General features: G+C 45.2%; 1 long non-coding RNA gene across 1 annotated transcript; it reads left to right on the top strand.

Moving 5' to 3' along the window:
- Window positions 1–575: 575 nt before the first annotated feature.
- LOC142361733 (uncharacterized) lies at window positions 576–1,862 on the top strand. Its single transcript, XR_012764352.1, has 3 exons — window positions 576–1,227; window positions 1,353–1,457; window positions 1,761–1,862. It is a non-coding gene; the product is annotated as an uncharacterized LOC142361733 (long non-coding RNA).
- Window positions 1,863–2,330: the final 468 nt, after the last annotated feature.

The following is a 2,330-nucleotide window of genomic DNA, read 5'->3' as shown; positions in this document are numbered from 1 at the left end:
CCTTTTGTACGACCTCCGTCTTTGTGATTTGGAGCTCATCATTGAAATGGAAAGTGGGTGGTGGTGAGTGGGGCGGCTGTTTTGGCATCCTCCTACCCTTTGGGCTGCTGTCGATGGAGAATTGGAGTGGTCTTGTGCATTTGATGCCTTCACTAATGCTTTCCTTTGAAGTATGGGTGCATTGCTAGGGAGAAAACCATGTAGCTTTGGACAACGAGTGCTTTAAACCCAGGATCTGAACGCTGTGTTTCAGAGTGCCCTTGCAGGCAAGGCGTAGAGGAAGGTTTTAAAATTAGGTATATGGGGGCAGGTGCGAAGTAAAGTATTTGTGTTCCCAGTGTGGTGCTGCTCCTTCTCCACGTCTTCAGTTCAATCTGTATTTTGGACTACGTTGGTAGTACCAGAGAGTTGGAGCCCTTTTCCAAAACATTGGTATTCAAATGTGAAGCAAGGTGTCCTTTTGCATGTATCACAAAGAATATTCTTGCAATTTTTTAAACTTTAAATAATGAAACTTCTGCTTTAACTAATGATACCTTTAAATGATGATAATTTTGCTGTTCTACCAGCCCCGAAGTTGAGCCATTGAAAAATCAGCGGTGCTTGTATCAGCCTAACCTTAAAGACAGGTATTAATTTCTCAAGAAGTCATACAAGCTCTAACAGGACAGAGAAAATTAGCTACTGATTATTGGTACTTTTAAGAGAGATGAAGACGCACTCTATCAAAATACTTTTCCTGTGATTATGTCCCTCATCAAACCATCCCAGGAAGGCAATTCAACACTTTGCGAGGCTCAGCCGCACCTCGTGCTCTCGACTGGTTATTAGGCCTTTTGGATAACCATCATACTCCATATTCCAGCTTCCAAGAGGAAAGGTTAATGCACATTGGCTCATAAACACCACTCTGAATGCGCTGAGATGCTTTGTACTGAGCGCACAAGAGCCTTGGTCACGTGCGGACAAGAGTTACTTGCACATGGAGAACCGGCGACTGATTGAAGAAGAGTTTCAGGATAAGTGTATGAAGGGGCCTTTGAATGGTTTTGGCTGTAACACAAAGCTGTTGCTGGAGAGCTCTCTGGCAGAAGGAAAGAGGCTCCAACTAAGAATTGGTTCTGTATTGTATCAAAGACGAGGGGTCGGGGATTGGAGTAAGTGGATCTTACAGTAAATGGATCAAAGAGACCGGGATACAGAAACTAAAGTGAAAGAAAATGACAGGTAAGAGTAACCACTAATGAAACTTGAAACCCTGAGCACTTAAAACGTGGTGAAGGAGCTCCAGGAGCTTCGCTTATCCCTAAATGACCAGGATAGGTGAGTACTGATCTGTGATGTGCTCCTAGGTGGGACAGAGTGGTCTGGGCAGCCAAGGACTGCAAGGACATAGGGAAGGATTCAGTTGCGGATAGCGTGGGTGTAGCATGCATGCCCCTCCTCAGACCCACTTGGTAAGCAAAATCCTTCTTTTTTCCAAGAAAAGGAAAGGCTAGGACTTTCAGGGAAGCTGGGTGACAGCTTGGAGGCTCACTATGCACCAAAGGCTGTTGTTACTACCCCTTCTTCAGATTGCTTCACACCTGGGGACAGATACACAGCACCACATATCTTGAGGGTGTTGCTTCTGATTGATATTAACCCAAGGTGGTGGGAAGGTGTCAGCTGGTGTTAGTGAGAAATGAGTAACTGAGGAGGATGTTTAGGGTGTCCTGACTGAGTGACTCATCTTTTAAGGTGTCTGCTTCTCCCTCTAGGAGCCTGCGATCCTAAACTCACCCCTTTACTGGGTGCTTAACATCAGGGGACATCAGCATATCTGCATGGGGCAAAATAAAATGTACTCTAAGCTGGGCAGAAACAGGTGATCCAAACTGTCTCCAAACGCTCCTAGCCTGGCCAGAAGCTGCTGTGGTGAGTGATTTCTTGTCCAAAGAGAAATTTCTTCCCCCAGCATCCCTCTGAGACATTTTTCTTTGCCCTGAAAGGATTCTTCCCTGCATGTTGAGTCATGCTTGAAGAAGTGCCTGTTAAATAAGTACTGCTCAGCTTTGCTTAAAACAAATGAAGTTGATTTAATAGGGCTATAGAACGGCCAGGTATCTGTGTTATTAAAGAGTATTGGCACTTTGAAGGCCAAGCGCTAAAAGCACTTAATTTTTATTTCAACTGTTAATTGAAAATCAGCTGGTTCATCTTGTTTTTTCCACTACTGCTCCTTCTCCTCTGCTCCCCGCTCTCATCTCCCCCATCCCCCTGCCACAGGATAACAGCTGTTAATGCAGCACCCCTGCACAACGTGCTAGTAAAAACGTGGCACGAGGCCA

This window comes from Opisthocomus hoazin, chromosome 6 (genome assembly GCF_030867145.1).
Source record: "Opisthocomus hoazin isolate bOpiHoa1 chromosome 6, bOpiHoa1.hap1, whole genome shotgun sequence".
NCBI classification, from domain to species: domain Eukaryota; kingdom Metazoa; phylum Chordata; class Aves; order Opisthocomiformes; family Opisthocomidae; genus Opisthocomus; species Opisthocomus hoazin.
Note: the sequence above shows the minus strand (reverse complement) of the source record. Positions and strands in the feature narration are given on the sequence as shown.